Source organism: Bos grunniens, chromosome 3 (assembly GCF_055505025.1).
Source record: "Bos grunniens cultivar Pamir isolate PY7600 chromosome 3, Bosgru_T2T1.0, whole genome shotgun sequence".
Classification (NCBI taxonomy): Eukaryota; Metazoa; Chordata; class Mammalia; order Artiodactyla; family Bovidae; genus Bos; species Bos grunniens.
This window is the reverse complement of record NC_141167.1, coordinates 23,264,642-23,282,317: the sequence shown is the minus strand read 5'-3', so window position 1 is coordinate 23,282,317 and position 17,676 is coordinate 23,264,642. Positions and strand designations below refer to the sequence as shown.

The 17,676-nt window shown below is 39.3% G+C and overlaps 1 long non-coding RNA gene across 6 annotated transcripts in view; it reads right to left on the bottom strand.

Annotated features, from left to right (window-relative positions):
* Positions 1-17,676, bottom strand: part of LOC147375302 (uncharacterized) — a 36,594-nt gene that overhangs the window by 9,051 nt on the left and 9,867 nt on the right. For 4 of the 6 annotated variants that reach the window (XR_015158714.1, XR_015158710.1, XR_015158711.1 and 1 more), the window contains 2 exons: positions 2,193-2,474; positions 179-283 (listed from right to left, as the gene is read on the bottom strand). This is a non-coding gene — a long non-coding RNA (uncharacterized LOC147375302). Of the gene's footprint in view, positions 1-178; positions 284-2,192; positions 2,475-2,742; positions 2,863-17,676 lie in introns of all 6 variants that reach the window. The other 2 variants (XR_015158725.1, XR_015158713.1) reach the window with 2 other exon arrangements.

The window sequence follows — 17,676 nt, the reverse complement described above, 5'->3', positions numbered from 1 at the left end:
AGTGCTGGAGAATCACGAGGAGAGAAATGGCAGCCTAACCTGATGTAACTCAAGACACTGAGACCTTCTTTGACAAAGAGGAGTGGGATACATTGAGGTGTGGGCTTACAGTTTTGTATGAGCCTTCCCTAGGCATTTGATATCAGGTAAATAATGGGGTGACTTCAGAGCTTTTTACCTGTCCCGAGTAAAATACATGAAACAACAAATAAAATGATCAGATATATCAGGAGGTATAAATTCTCACATAACATCCCCGCACACTTTGATTTGAACAGGATATCTGAAAGACAGAGAAAGATGTGATAAGCAGGGCAGTGGTATCACAAGGCTCCCCTGGGCATAGACTACTGCTGTTAAGGAAGCAGGACCCACTCTCAAGGCCCCCATTACACTCTGCACTATGTACCGGGCTCAGATGAAGGCTACTGTCCAATGAAGCTGGACTGGGGGATAGACTAAAATCAGGGAATTTGGGGGCCAAGGATGGGACAGGCTTGGATTGGATGGGGGAATAACTTCCTACTTTTTTCCTTTTAATTCTAGGGGACAAATCCATGAAATGAACCAAATTACAGGACAGGGACCTGGGCACCACAATACATGTAACATTTGGGGCTGCCAATGGCCATGGAACTGGATCAGGACGTGCCTTAATGAATTTTAGAAAGTTTTAAAAAATACAAAATCTCTGAAATTCTAGAAATAAAACTGAGTTACCTAACATTCAGAGTTTAAATTCTCTCTAGTTTAGGACTGACATGATAAAACTTCCCCTAGGCAAGAAAACCCAATATCCTTCTCAAAATATTTTGTAAAGCTACGAATTTCTCAGTGGAAATAAATCAAGGAAGTCCTCATACTCCCCAAAGTGCAGAAAAGTGTAATGCCAGCATTTGCCCATCATTACTATCAATTGCCAGTGACCTGTAATTGTGGTTTAATTGCTAGATTATGTCTGACTCTTTTGCAACCCTGTGGACAGAAACCCCAGTTCTACCCCAGTTCTAACTATTACAGTGACATGTGGTCACCAAGTGAAAGATTATACGTCAGTCTCTTTGGCAGTTAGCTGTGGCAATTAATATTAAGTCAATGGGATAGAACTGGAGTGATTACGCAACTTCCAAATGTGAAAGAAAATTGCCTTTTTTCTGCTTCTTCCCTTTCTACATCCCCAAAACTTGGGATAAAGTTGTAATGATGAAAATCAGACCTAACCATGCAAGGAGGACTAGAACCCTTGAGGTTGCAGAGCAGTAAGGTAGAAACCCAGGTATCTGAGTATCTCAAGGAATACAGAGAGCCTCGTAAACTATTTGACTATTTCTGTTGTGTTTGAAATACTGCTGGGGATAGTAATCTTTCTGTATAACAGTTGAACTGTTGCTCTAACTAAATGGGCCTTTTCTCGCCTCCTGTCATTTCCATCCACCTTGACTTCTCTGGGGACTGTACCTGGTCACTGGCCAGCACAAAGGACACAGTTTATTGTGTTCACCTCTGACTTCCCTGATCACACTTACCCTTTGTCAGAAAAAAAAAAAAACAGCCTTGCTCAGATCGTAGGCACTCACCGTGTGAACTGGGCCCCAATCTTAGATTTGTCACTTCCTGGTTGCTGGATATTTACTAACTGTTCTGTATATCTATTCATAAGGTGGCAATAAAGACCACTTGTGGCATCCGTAATTGTTAAGTCACTCTTAGTTCTGCGTTTTGCTTTATGTCTTGTAAAGCCATTTCATTTGCAATGTTTTATTTCAAATTCAAAATGCCATCTATCTATGCTATCATTTCCAAACGAGAAAAATGAGTGGTCTTAAAGGTTAAGTGGATCTAGAAATCTAGAAAGAGTGAATATTGCACTCAAATAACAAAGTTCACAAAGCTAGAGAATAGTGGATCTAGCATTTGAATGACATATAATTTTTGAAACCTCAACATGCTAAACAGAGTAAGGGCTCTTTATCTAATTAATGTAATTATTTCCATTTAAAGAAATATCCACTTTCACATCCTGTGTTTTCCCTGCTCCTGGGAACTTAATAAGGTTTAAATATTACATGTCTAGAGCAGTTTGTAGTTTATAAAGCAATTTCACATTTATTTATTTCAGTCAGCTTTATCTTTCGTCTGTCACATAGATGAAAACAGTTTCTCCTTGATAGAGCCAAGCCACAAGCACTCACCTGGTAGGATAACACCTGCCCTTTTCTCTTGACCAGTGACTAGATTACAAACGCAGCAAGTGACAGGACTGTGGATGCTGTTTTTGAGAAGAACACTCATCTTCAGGTGCAATAATCCAGCTCCATCCACTGAGGAAGACTTTGATGAGTGTGGAATTACATTTCCCCTGCTGTCTCTCCACTCCACCTGGGGTGATGGGAACCACCCTCCCGAGTTACACTCCAGCATGAGCCCTTTTGCATCAGGAACTTGAACATTAATCTGTATATCCAAGCCTAGAGCTGAGGGAGAAGACAGAAATGCCATTATAATTATTATTGTAGACTCAAAAGCTGAAACATAAATGTTTCCTCTGATTCTCTGTGGTCTGCTATATGCGTAAGTTTAATACAGATGGGCAGATTAGGGCAAGGGTAATACTCCAATCCGGGAGTATATCAATAACCTCAGATATGCAAATGACACCACCCTTATGGCAGAAAGTAAAGAACTAAAGAGCCTCTTGATGAAAGTGAAAGAGGAGAGTGAAAAAGTTGGCTTAAAGCTCACCATTCAGAAAACGAAGATCATGGCATCCAGTCCCATCACTTCATGGCAAATAGATGGGGAAACAGTGGAAACATTGGCTGACTTTATTTTTGGGGGCTCCAAAATCATTGCAGATGGTGACTGCAGCCAGGAAATTAAAAGATGTTTACTCCTTGGAAGAAAAATTATGACCAACCTAGACAGCATATTAAAAAGCAGAAACATTACTTTGCCAACAAAGGTCCATCTAGTCAAGGCGATGGTTTTTCCAGTGGTCATGTATGGATGTGAGAGTTGAACTATAAAGAAAGCTGAGTGTTGAAGAATTGATGCTTTTGAACTGTGGTGTTGGAGAAGATTCTTGAGAGTCCCTTGGACTGCAAGGAGATTCAACCAGTCCATCCTAAAGGAGATCAGTCTTGGGTGTTCATTGGAAGGACTGATGTTGAAGCTGAAACTTCAATACTTTGGCCACCTGATGAGAAGAGCTGACTCATTTGAAAAGACCCTGATCCTGGGAAAGATTGAGGGCAGGAGGAGAAGGGGACAACAGAAGATGAGATGGTTGGATGGCATCACTGACTCAATGGACATGGGTTTGGGTAGACTCTGGGAGTTGGTGATGGACAGGGAGGCCTGGCGTGCTGCAATTCATGGGGTCACAAAGAGTCAGACATGACTGAGCAACTGAACTGAACTGAATACTCCAATCCAAATTCAGGATAGCAGAACACTAAAGGTATGAACCATAGAAGAAAAGATTATCATTATGTTTATAATTCATAAATTAGACTTTACAGTGGTTAGTAATTTCTGTTTATCCAAAGACAACAGGTAGAAGGTGAAAAAGCAAGCTATAGACTAGGAGAAGATGTTCATGATACATTTGAGAAAGAATCTGAGTCCAAAATATATTTTTAAAATACTATAAATCAATAAGACAGCAAACCTGGTTGTTAAAATTAGCAAAGATTTGAAGCATTTGATTATATATATATATATATATACATATATATATATACACACACACACACATATATATATGTATGTATATATGTCGGGAGCTGCATTAGGCATTACTGACAAAATGGAGGCACGGCCCCAGACCCCTCTCCTCATTCCGCAGGCATGGTCCTGGAATGAAGGAGTTAGGCCTTGTAATTCTGACTTGTCTTTTCCTCTCCTCGGCTGAGTTGACTGAAAAGGAATATTAAGGTGCTTATTGTTTTTGAGAGGATCATGAGAAGGCACAAAGCCTTCTGCAGCTCTGCTCAGAGAATAATTCATAAAGTTAATCACTGACATTTGTTCAAGGACTTTTACAAAAAAGTGTTCCAGGGTGAACACACAGGCCACAGCTTGAGACCATGGGAGGGATTGCTATCTGAAGCCTATTTGTGAGGAAAGTGTTTATGGCAAAGGAGTTTGCTGAATTTAGGGCTTAGGAATAATTAAAATAGTTAGAAGCTAAAGATTTTAGGGATGCTGTAATGTTAGCATATTCTACTATGGCTTATAAAAATTAGGGATTTTAGAGATATTATTAGCTAGAAGCCCTTTCTAAGAAATAGTGAGCTTAGGATTCTAGGGGCAAACAGGACTTAGAAAGGTAAGAAATAAACTGAGGAATGTGGTATGCAGCCCAGACATTAGCATGAGTTACAGTGTATTCACAAGGACACATGAGAAAAAGTAGATAAGAGAATCGCTGAGGCAAAAACTCCTTTTGAGGGGCAACAATGATTTATAGAGACAACAAATCTGGGTCAGTGGGAACTAAAAATATCAAACCTCTGACCTAATGCTTTTGTAAAAGTATAAAAGAGAATCATAAGCTTGAAATAAACAGGCAGTCCAAGAAAACTGAGAGGCTGCCTCAGTTTCTCGCCAACACCACTCACCACTTCAGGTTGAATCCCTGCCTGCTGGAGCTGGACTCCGGCATATATATATATCTTCAGATGGTCAACACATACATGCAAAGGTGCTCAACGTCACCAGCTATCAGAGAAAGGCGAAGTAAGATCTCAATGAGATACCACTTTACCCCCAACAGAATGTTTGGGGTAAACATGTTTACGATGCACAGGACTGGGACCAGCATTACCAAGGGACAGGGGGATGGCAGAGGTCTTCTACACGGTTGGCTCCAGGGAGGTAAATGGGTCCAATCTCTGTGGAAAATTTTTAGTATCTACTAACATTAAGCATATACTTATGACCCAGCAATTTCACTCCTACTTAACACTGTAAGAGAAATGAGTACTAATGTCCACCTAAAAGGATTTTCAAGAATATTCATGGCAGTGTTATTCATTAATAGCCCCAAACTGAAAGTAACCAAGTGTTCAGTCATAACATAGAACACTACAAAGAAATACAGAAGAACAAACTTTTGCTAGTCACAACATAAATGAATAATGATGAGCAGGTAATGGTAATCATAAATATTAAACATATGTTTTCACTTATATCAAGTTCTAGAAGAGGCAAACTCATCTCTGGTGATAGAAGTTAAAGGACTGTTTCCCTCAGTAGGAAGAGAATGGTATTGACTACAAAGGAGCAAGATGGAACCATCTAGGTAATATCTTCATCTGAAGGGCAAGTTCATGGGTATCCCAATATGTAAAAATTCACTGAGCTTTACTTTAAGATTTGTGCACTCTACTGTATGTAAAGCATACCTCAATACAAAAAGAAAAATAATTTTTAAAAATCCAAAGCTAAAACCAAATTCCACTAGGTATCCCCATCTCTATAGTGGTTATTTTGAAATTTGCATTACTCTTTGAGCACAGAAATGGAATCAATTTATTTGGGGGAGTAGACAAGTATACAAATAATAAATACAACTTTAAAAATATCAATGGTGTCTTTAGAGTAGTGATGATGATGTAGTATTTTGAACCAATCTTTCTGCTGAAGACAACCCAAAGGTGAAGGAAATAACAAAAACTCATCCCCTAAGATTTTCTCGAATGTCTAACAAGACAGAGAAATTACAGGACTTGGAGAGGTATAGGGCTTCCCTGGTAGCTCAGCTGGTGAAGAATCCTCCTGCAATGCAGCAGACTCTGGTTTGATTCCTGGGTAGGAAAGATCCCCTGGAGAAAGGACAGGCTATCCATTCCAGTATTTTTCGGCTTTCCTGGTTGCTCAAATGGTAAAGAATCCACCTGCAATGCAGGAGACCAGAGTTCAATCTCTGGGTTGGGAAGATCCCCTGGAGGAAGGCATAGCAACCCACTCCAGTATTCTTGCCTGGAAAATCCCCATGGACAGAGAGCCTGGTGGACTACAGTCCATGGAGAGGTAATGGATTGGAATTCAGGGAGGGTGTAGCCATTTCTGCCTTTGGTCATAGCTTGTCAGGAAGGTAACTCATGACCGTGTTTTTTGTTTTTTTTTTTTAAGAGAACTTCTGGGGGTAAAAGAGAAAGGACTGGAAACTAGAGGCCCAGGAGGGTGAAGATCTTGGTACATCAACCCCACTCCATACCCGTATAGATACCAGACAGTTATTGGCCTTTCCCCCGGGAGACCTTTTCTGATCACCTAGAGGCAATTTGAAAATAATGAGCAGTTTGGAGTTCCCTAAAAGTAGAAGAGACCCTTCATTAAAGGAGTTTGGCACCTATCAACACAGAAATTTCAACATAGAAAGTGATGCTATGGATTAGGATCCTGTAGAGTTCATACCGATGCAGGAGAATAAATTGTACCAGGTGCAGAAAGAAATATCAGTTCTCTCTAAATTTCTCTGTCAATTTAATGAAGTCTAATTAAAAGCCCTTTTCATCATATAGGACTGGAATGCAAAAGTAGGAAGTCAAGAGATACCTGGAGTAACAGGCAAACTTGGCCTTGGAGTACAGAATGAAGCAAGGCAAAGGCTAACAGAGTTTTGGTGAGAGAATGCACTGGTCATAGCAAACGCCTTCTTCCAACAACACAAGAGAAGACTCTATACATGGACTTCACCAGATAGTCAATACCAAAATCAGATCGATTATATTCTTTGCAGCCAAAGATGGAGAAGCTCTATACAGTCAGCAAAAACAAGACCAGGAACTGACTGTGGCTCAGATCATGAACGCCTCATTGCCAAATTCAGACTTAAATTGAAGAAAGTGGGGAAAACAACTAGACCATTCAGGTATGACCTAAATCAAATCCCTTACAATTATACAGTGGAAGTGACAAATAGATTCAAGGGATTAAATCTGATAGAGAGAGTGACTGAAAACTATGGATGGAGGTTTGTAACACTGTACAGGAGGCAGTGACCAAAACCACACCCCAGAAGAAGAAATGCAAAAAGGCAAAATGATTTTCTGAGGAGACCTTACAAATAGCTGAGAAAAAAAAGAGAAGCTAAAAGCAAAGGAGAAAAGGAAAGATATATCCATGTGAATACAAAGTTCCAAAGGATAGGAAGGAGAGATAAGAAAGCCTTCCTAAATGATCAGTGCAAAGAAATAGATGAAAACAATAGAAAGGGAAAGACTAGAGATCTCTTCAAGAAAATTAGAGATACCAAGGGAAGATTTGATCCAAAGATGGGCACAATAAAGTAAAGAAATGGTATGGACCTAGCATAAGCAGAAGATATTAAGAAGAAGTGGCAAGAATACACATAACTATACAAAAAATATCTTAATGACCCAGATAACCACAATGGTATGATCACTCACCTAGAGCCAGACATCCTGGAATGTAAAGTCAAGTGGGCCTTAGCATCACCATGAACAAAGTTAGTGGAGGTGATGGAATTCCAGTTGAGCTCTTTCAAATTCTAAAAGTTGATGCTGTGAAAGTGCTGCACTCAATATGCCAGCAAATTTGGAAAACTCAGCAGTGGCCACAGGACTGGAAAAGGTCAGTTTTCACTCCAATCCTAAAGAAGGGCAATGCCAAAGAACGCTCAAACTACTGCACGATTGCATTCATTTCACATGCTAGCAAAGTAATGCTCAAGATTCTCCAAGCCAGGCTTCAATAGTATGTGAACTGTGAACTTCCAGACATCCAAATTGGATTTAGAAAAGGCAGAGGAACCAGTGATGAAATTTCCAACTTTCATTGGACCATAGAAAAAGCAAGAGAATTCCAGAAAAACATCTACTTCTGCTTTATTGATTGAGTAATACTACTGCTTTATTGAGTCAAGGCCAAAGCCTTTGACTGTGTAAATCACAACAAACTGTGGAAAATTCTTAGAGATGGGAATACCAGACCACCTTACCTGACTCCTGAAAAACATGGATGCAAGTCAAGAAGCAACAATTAGAACCAGACATGGAACAACAGACTGGTTCCAAACCGGGAAAAGAGTATGTTGAGGCTATATATATTAAATAACCCTGCTTATTTAACTTATATACAGAGTACATTATGCGAAATACCGGGCTGGATGAAGCACAAGGTGGAATCAAGATTGCTGAGTGAAATATCAATAACCTCAGATACGCAGATGACATCACCCTTATGGCAGAAAGCAAAGAGGAACTGAAGAGCCTCTTAGTGGAAGTGAAAGAGAAGAGTGAAAAAGCTGGCTTAAAACTTAACATTCAGAAAACTAAGATCATGGCATCTGGTCCCATCACTTCATGGCAAATAGATGGGGAAATAATGGAAACAGTCACAGACTTTATTTTCTTGGGCTCCAAAATCACTGCAGATGGTGACTACAGCCATGAAATTAAAAGACACTTGCTCCTTGAAAGAAAAGCTATGACCAACCTAGACAGCATATTAAAAAGCAGAGGCATTACTTTGCTGACAAAGGCCTATCTAGTCAAAGCTATGGTTTTTCCAGTAATCATCTATGGCTGTGAGAATTGGACCATAAAGAAAGCTGAGTGCCAAAGAATTGATGCTTTTGAACTGTGGTTTTGGAGAAGACTCTTGAGAGTCCCTTGGATTGCAAGGGAACCAAACCAGTCAATCCTAAAGGAAATCAGTCCTGAATATTCATTGGAAGGACTGATGCTGAAGCTGAAACTCCAATACTTTGGCCACTTAATGGGAAGAACTGACGCCATGGAAAAGACCCTGATGCTGGGAAAGATTGAGGCAGGAGGAAAAGGGGATGACAGAGGATGAGATGGTTGGATGGCATCACAGACTCAGTGGACATGAATTTGAGTAAGCTCTGGGATCTGGTTATGGACAGGGAAGCCTGGCATGCTGCAGTCCATGGGGTTGCAAAGAGTTGGACACAACTGAGTGACTGAACTGAACTGAACTGAATTAAAAGCCCAAACAATATGAGTGAGTGTGTGTCCACGTGTTTGTGTGAGTATATGTGTGATTTGACAAACTGATGCCAAGTTTTAAACACAGACATACACTTGGACATGTGTGAAATTACATATGTAGTAATTTATTTAAATAATTAAATAGAGTATTGCTTGCTTATCAAAAGGTTGAAAGCAACCTATATGTCCTTTAACAGGATATGGGTAAAATAATTCTGAATCGTCCACACAATGGAAAACTTTGCAACCATGAAAGGGCTAGGAAAAAAAATCAATACACTGATATGACTTCAGTTTACACTATTAGGTTAAAAAAAACAAGTTGCAAGACAAGTATATACTGTATTAGCATTTGGAAAGAAGTTATGGATATATAAATATTTATATAAGGATAAATACTTGTATGTCTATATGTTTGCAAGGACATACACATATGTATGTATACGTACATTATGCACATATATAAATAAGCAAACTATCTCCGGAAGTGGTTCAGGGTAGTGTTACCAAGGAAACATGGAGATTACTTTTTTTGTCCTAACCTGCTACCCTCAGATCCATGATGGCCTCTTCAGAGGTGTCACCATCTTTAAAGAAAGAGTGGTACTGTCCCCCATCGAGAACACTGACATTATGGATCCTGAGGGTGACTTTGCCTTCTCCTAGGGTGTCCTTCAGGAGCACTGTGCGATTCACATAGTTGTGCTTTTTCCAGAGACTTCTTCCCTGTCCTTGTACAGGTAAACCAGCTGGGAATAGTACTCCTGAAACCAGCCCACCTGCATGTGCTCTGCACTCTGTGGTGGGGACAGCTGGCAGCTGAGCTCAGCACGGCCACCCCCCAGGCCACCTGGTGGCTCCTGGAGCTGCTCACGGTGAACTGCTCTGTGGAGGAAGTCGGAGGTCAAGGGTTTATTCTGAAGGCCACAGGAGAAAGCTTTACCTAGGTCTGCTCTGGACACATTGGCCTAATTCCTAGCTCTTGATGCCAAGTCCTTTCTGATTTTTCAACTTTGCTCTCAAAGATACCTTCCCCCTGACAGCAGTGCTCTTCTTTCACACTCTCCCATCCCTGCTTCCTTCTTACTTCTCAGGTCCCAGCTTCAATGTCAACTTCTTAGGGAAAAATTTTATCACCACCCACTTAACATTTCCCCTAGTCATATCTTCATAGCACTTATTATTGCTGATATTTTAAATTCCTATCTTTATTTTCTCTTATAACCAACTAATACGTAAGTTGTACAACAACAGAGTCTCTGTCTTTTAAAAAATGCTCTGTATTATCCCCAGGGCATAAAACATTGCCTGAAGATGGGAGGTACTCCATAAATATTTAATAAAGGAATGTGAATAGCTCACACCATTGGGAGGAGGGATGTGGACCACTATGGCTGAATAACAGCCTTTGCTTATCAAATACACCAGCTTCTTTTTTCAGTATCAGTTTTTGGTGCATTAAAGATGGCCACAAATTTTCTGATGCTCTATCCATGAACAGAAAGTGCCCGTTTCCCCTCCTTTTAAAACTGTCCTCTGATACTGTTTTGCTCAATAGAATATGGCGGAAGACTACTTGTAATCGTTCCTGGGTCTGTCTTAGAAATGAGCAGGTCTCATTCCTTTTTTTTTTTTTTTTTTCATTCTTTCTGGAAGCCATCAGTAGCCATATACAAAGTCTGATGACCCTGAAACCATCATAACAGAAAGGCCATGTGTTAACATGCCAGTTGACAGTGCCAAGGGACCCCAGCCTTCCAGCCTACTCTGCCAAAATGCTAGACATATAAATGAAGCCGCCTTGAGCTCTTTGCACCACTCTGCCCACAAGCTGAATATACAAAGAGACCTCAGTCTATCACATGGAACAGAGGATTCACCCAGCTGAGCACTGACTTGAATTCCTGACCAACAAGATATGAGATATAATAAAATGGTTACTCCAAATCACTAATCTTGGAGATAATTTGCTATGAAGCTATCACACAGCTCTTCCTATAATCTTACTTTTCCCTCCTTTCAAGTATACCAGATTCGTTCATTTCTCTGCCACCAATGTTTATCCTTTTCACTATAAGGTATCTGATTTATCAGACTTAAGGCCTATTGTTCTAAGAAAATTTGTGAACAGCTCCAGTTCATACCAACTTCTTTATCTGAGGTCCTACTAAACTTACAATTCATATTACCACATAAATGACCATGGTTTGTTCTTAAACATAAGGGATCTATTTATTATGATTTGCCAGTGAGAATTTGAGGCTCCCAAAGGTGGATGTTGGACAGGTATCTGTCTCTTCTCCTTGGCACATCACTATTTTTTTAAACATATGGCTAGTTTTATTTTGTTTTGTTTTTCTTTTGGCCACAGCACATGGCATGTGGGACCGTAGTTTCTTGACCAGCGATCAGACTTGCGGCCCCTGCAGTGGAAGTGTAGATTCTCAACCATTGGACAGCCAGCCAGGGAAGTCTCCCTTGTTGGTACATCATAGCAGCACTGTGGCATGGAGTTGGGGCTCAGGAAGACACAGAAATTAAAATAATGTCTTATAAGTTGTTTTAACACTCATTTTTTATCCTCAAGACTAGAACAGAAAAGGTAGAATCTGAGAACAGCAATGGAAAAGCTTCCTCATTTACTTCCGTGTCCTTTATCTTCATTATTTTTCCTTATAGACCTAACTTACCATGAAAAAGAAGTAGATAACCCTACCTGAGGGGAGTACTACCATTTGTAAGAGAATGGCTACAGAGTATCCAGTTACATAGGAAAATGCAGGCTCCATCACACCTGGAAAATGAAATAGCAATTGTGGGTAACATAGGAAAATGATAAACAGAGACAATTTTGAAATCCTGCCTTTTGAGGGAATTTTCTCTGATGTGCCACTGAATAACTTAGCAAACCACAGGTGTCAGACCCACTGAGATTAGGTCTTTTCCTCCCTCTTCCCTGTGCCTTTACCGTGGCTCATGCCTTCATTAGATGACTACTATGGAGGGCAGCTGTGGTAGACAAGAGCGTGAACAGTGTACAGAACTCAGCTACACACATCCCAGATTCACTTGGCCTCAACTGCCTCTTGGCTTAAGCCATTCACTCAGAGCCCCGTCTGCTGCCTCTGATGTTGCCTCACTTCCTAATGGAAACACTCGTGTGCCTTCTACTATGGGCAACAGGCCAGTTTTGGCAAAACATTCATAATTCCTCTATTACAGGCAGGGTCTGCCTGGATCTACGACCTTCGGCTCCATCCACTACTTCCACATTCAAAGGAAATGCCACATCAGAGAGGTGGGAGCTGGACTCCCCACTAGCTGCCCAGAGGGCCTGCAGAAAAAAGCTCAGCTATAAAAGTGTGCTAACTGCCTGGCAGAAAATCTTGGCTCAATCAGATACAAGAAATAAGAAGTAAGATTTTTTTTTCTTCTTCCAATATTATACTCAAACATGTGGAAACCTGATCCAGGATAACACTAGGACTGCAAACTGAAGAAAGAATTGCTGTTCTGTGAATGGTGCTGAGACAAGAGACAATGCACAGAGAAGCAGAGCCTTGGAATCTCCATTCACACCACACAGAGATCGAAGACACGGACGTGAAAACCAAATCTATGCAAATATTAGACCACTTGGTAACAACAGACTCTTCATGTAATTGGGATATGAACAAATTCCTCAGACCGAATAAAATGATGGCAAATGTTAAATTCAACTTCATTAACTTTAAGTGTGTTTATATCAAAAGATATAAAGAAAGCAAAATGACAAGTCCTGATAAAACATTTACAACAACTAGAGCTCAAAAGGCTCAATATCTAAAATATATTAATTAATCCTTGTCATTCAAATTGCCTGTTGTCTTTTTTTTTTTAATTTTATTTTATTTTTAAACTTTACATAATTGTATTAGTTTTGCCAAATATCAAAATGAATCCATCACAGGTATACATGTGCCTGTTGTCTTTTAGAAAAGACAAACCCTTCCTTACTTAGACTATCCAATGTTCATTGAGTAACTTGGACAACTCAAAGACTACACTTTTCAGATTCCTTGCAGCCAGGTGAGCTATAGGACTGATTTCTGGTCAGTGTGATGTAAATAGAACTATAAAGAACTTACTTTAATCCCTAAATTCAGAAGAGAAACCTTCCCTTCCTCTTTACAGCCAGACTGAAGCCCATCCTTTGGCTATACCTAAGATAGAACCTGGACCTTGAGGTGAAAGCCACAGGCTGAAGATGGAGCAGAAAGTAAAATAGAAGCCTGGTCCTTAACTTTAGGAAGCTGTCTCTTGGAAACTAACTTGGGTCTTTTTTTACCTCATTTAATGATGAAACATGTCTTTTTACTTAAATGGATTGCAGTTACATGGTTGTTCAGTTTACTGTTATTCTGTATAATGCAAATATATTATAAATAATATTTATACAAATTAAATATTTATCTTTAAAGTTTTCTTAAAATGAAAGACCAAAGGCAAGCATTTCAAGACTGGTGAGCCAGCTTACCAAAATTGCTTAAAGACCTACTTTCCTTCCAGATACTTCGAATGTACCTCACCCACTCTTAAACAACATGCAGGCTAAGAATCACTGAAATTATATCTTATGTGTGTGGGAGATTTATATTTATGATTTATAAAAAGACATGAAGCATATTAATATATATGCAAATATGTACATACAAAGTGAATCACCTCATTACAACTTTTTTTTAATTTTCAGAGACTTAGTTACTTAAGGCACAATTTTGGCTTCTACTCTATCTAGAAATGGAACAATTAGTTTAGTCTATTTTAGAGATACCTTGAACAGATCTATGTTTTTTTATTATTATCATCAATCCAAAGGAATGAGTAGCACATACTTGTTGGTACTCAGTATACATAGAGTTATTTCTAAGCTCATTTCTAATGGAAGTTGAAATAAGTCTACTCTTTAAAATAATAGAGACCTACTGGACATACAACTTTTCTTAACCTCTAAAGCAAATTACTCTGAAGAAAAGAAGTGAAAAAGGAGCAAAAACAAAAACAAAGACAAATAAACATCAAAACAAAACCCAGACAGAATAAAAAGGACCTAAAATCAAAAATACTGGGTAGCTTCCTATGCAGCTTATATAGTCAAGCAAAGGAGTAATGAAGGAAATAAACCAAAGAGAAGCATCTCAAATTTTCTCATTTACTTGTTCCCCAAAATAAAAGACAGATCTAAGAAAGACTCCAGGCTCTTCAGAAAGGACCTCACCCAAATGCCTGCCGATCTCTACCTGGATCAGCTGGGCTCCTGCTGTCACAGAAACTGCAAGCAGATGTGCTGTGGTCACATGGGAACCCACAGGGCTTTCTGTAAGAACCCCAGTGGATGCCTGTGTGCAACAGCTTAGTTTTCCAGCCTAAAATGTATATTCCCCTCACAAAAGAAGTGCGAAAGTGGCGGTCTCACCCAATGTGTACGGCTGCTTGTTCAAACTCATTTTTACCATTAGGATGCAACAATTCTCAAGCAAGCACAGGTTTCAACTTGACTTGCCTCCCCTTGAAAGTAAAGCATGAAACAATGTTTATTATGTAACATGTCATCTGGATCAATTTAAACTATCTATGAAGGAGAAGGCACTGGCGACCCACTCCAGTACTCTTGCCTGGAAAATCCCATGGATGGAGGAGCCTGGTAGGCTGCAGTCCATGGGGTCTCGAAGAGTCGGACATGACTCAGTGACTTCACTTTCACTTTTCACTTTCATGCACTGGAGAAGGAAATGGCAACCCACTCCAGTGTTCTTGCCTGGAGAATCCCAGGGACAGGGGAGCCTGGTGGGCTGCCATCTATGGGGTCACACAGAGTCAGACACGACTGACGTGACTTAGCAGCAGTATGAAGGAGAAATAACACTATGAGGTCTAAAGAATATTATATAAGGGAATATTCTGACTATAATCTTTGAAAATGGAAATAGAAAGGATCTTCCTTGATAAAGGCTAGCTTTAAAAATCTCCAAAAACATTATTTTTAATGAGGAAAAAAATCTTTGCAATATTTCTCTTTTACACTCTGGCACAGTCTTAGTAATTTTTTTGTTTTTTTATCTGTCTCCTCTGGCAAGGGAAAGAAAAACATAAATAAACAGCACTTAAAATCTTTTAAACAGTGAGAAAATTCATCAACAAAATAAAAAGGCACCCTACTGAATGAGAGAAGATATTTGCAAATTATATGTCTGATAAGGGGTTAATATCCAAAGTATAGAAAGAACTCATACAACTCAGTGTAAAAAATTAAAACAACTTGATTTTAAAAATGGGCAGAGGACCTGAATAGACATTTTCCCAAAGACATACAGATGGCCAGTAGGCACGTGAAAATGTTCAACATTACTGATCAGGAAAATGTAAAATAAAACCACAATGAGATATCACCTCATACCTGTCAGAATGATTCTTGTCAAAAAGACAACAAATAAGTGTTGGGGAGGACTTGGAGAAAAGGGAACCCTTGTACACTGTTGTTGGGAATGTAAATTGGTAGAGCCGCTTTGGAAAACAGTGTGGAGGTCCCTCAAAATATTAAAAATATAACTAGTATACAATTCAAAAAATAAATAAATAAATCTAAATAATTAAATGTTTTTATCTAACATGATCAGAAAGTGAAGCTGTCAGAGTAGCACAAGTATGAGAAAGGAAGGAGAAAAATGAACAAACGTGGATGAAATAATTTACATGGAAAGTAATAAGAAAATAGAGAAATACAAATTTTCAAGAATAGTACTTTTCTCTAGCTTAAGTTAAATAATGTGTGAGATTGCTTAGGAATTTTAAGAATATTTTTCTAAACCTAAAAACCTGGATAACAATATCATGTTCAGGGAGGAGGAAAATATTAACACTTTATAGAACAGTCTTAGGGACTCTGTGGTAGAGGGAGAGGGTGGGAAGATTTGGGAGAATGGCATTGAAACATGTAAAATATCATGTAAGAAACGAGTTGCCAGTCCAGGTTCGATGCACGATACTGGATGCTTGGGGCTAGTGCACTGGGACGACCCAGAGGGATAGTATGGGGAGGGAGGATGGTTCAGGATGGGGAACACATGTATACCTGTGGCGGATTCATTTTGATATTTGGCAAAACTAATACAATTATGTAAAGTTTAAAAATAAAATAAAATTAAAGATAAAAGTTGCCATCATATTAGTCTACAGACCATAAAATTCTAATACAATGGTAGCAGAAGGGTAGGAGCAATAGGGTAGCTTAACCTCAAAATAATGTGGAAGAATTAACATTCACTAATAACAAAGATAATCATAAAACAGTAAAGAGAGATATTTCTAATTTCACTGTACTAGACATTAGCATATATAATAAAGCCATTGTAAAAAGACACAGGGTGGTATTGGTGCAAAAAGACAAATCCACATGGAACAGACTAGAGAGATGAGAGAAGTAAATGCGGTATTTGATGCAAGTGGTGTATGTAGGTCTTTCTCCATTTGTCCCCTCAGATCCATTCTCTCGTTCTTTCCTTTATTCTCCAGCTTGCAGAGCTGCTCTCTACCAAGTCAGTCACCTGGGGTCCTTCCCCTTCTGGCCTATGAGAGTCATGGGAGACTGAAGGATGAGAAGAGAAAGAGGCCAAATCATCTCTTTCCTTGCTCCCTTCCTGTTTTGTTGCCACGCATCAGGGGGCTCATCCCCCTACAACTACAGCTCCTGCCCGTAGCCCATCATCCACAGCTCCAGATCATCCAGGCTCCAACAACACTCTTCGTCATTTGTCATTAATGTATGAGGGGTGACAAGTTCCAACAGTAGCCAACAGTAGCCAGATCTTGAGGATCTTGTTGACTCATAAATTCCAATCACTCTTAAATAAACATGTTCTTCATTTGATGATATTCAGAATGTCATTTGAATCTGCCTTGTAGTTCCTTGCCAAAACCCTGACTAAAAACAGGTGGAATCACATATCAGTTGAAAAAAGGGGTTCCAGAGGAAAATTTGTTCCCTCTATGGGAAAAAAGCATGCAAGTAAAAACTCAGGATAATGTCTTTGAGGTACTGGGGTGCAAAGTATTTCTTAATAGAACCCCAAAGTACAAACTGTATGGGAAAAATTAATTTGACAACCTTAAATATCTATGCTAAATTAAGGACATTATAGATGAAGTTAGCAGATGTCTGACATGACAGTATGATATTTTCAAAGCCTAATGATATCAAGGGATCAATACCTAGATAGGAATGCCTGCAAATCACAGGGGAACAAGACAAAATCTGACAAATAATTTGTTAATAAGAAATCCACAAAGGGTAGAACTGACTATCTAAACTTGTATCGAGAAATTAATAATCTTGCTAGTAATCAGATAAAGGCATATAAATGCAAAAGGAGATACAACTTATTACCCATTAGATAAGCAAAATTTAAAAGTTGGATAACACTGAGTACTGATAAGGATTAGGACACTGGGCATGTGGGAGTGAAAATAAACCCATCTATTCTGGAATCACTTTAAGTGTTAGTTGCTTAGTCATGTCCAGCTTTTTGCTACCCCATGGATTGTAGCCTTCCCAGTTCCTCTGTCCACGGAATTCTCCAGGCAAGAATACTGGAGTGGGTAGCCATTCCCTTCTCCAAGGGAATACCCTTCCTGATCCAGGGATAGAACCCAGGTC